Source organism: Fragaria vesca, linkage group LG3, assembly GCF_000184155.1.
Source record: "Fragaria vesca subsp. vesca linkage group LG3, FraVesHawaii_1.0, whole genome shotgun sequence".
NCBI classification, from domain to species: Eukaryota; Viridiplantae; Streptophyta; class Magnoliopsida; order Rosales; family Rosaceae; genus Fragaria; species Fragaria vesca.
The window spans coordinates 19465650-19465868 of NC_020493.1; positions in this window are offsets into that span (position 1 = coordinate 19465650).

Genomic DNA, 219 nt, shown 5'->3' on the forward strand with positions numbered 1-219 from the left:
CGCCCATGCCGCTACCCCAGCCGCCGCAACCACCGCAGCAACCTCCGTAGCAGCCCCCAGAAGCGGATATTAATTTAGACGATTTAGATTTTCTGTAGTTGATGAATTATATAGTTTTATGTGCTTGTTGTTGGTTATATGGAATTGTTTTGGTGTATTTTGCAGCTTGCTTGGAATGGTAATTCAGAAATTTCGGGGTTTTTTTTACTGGAATGGACT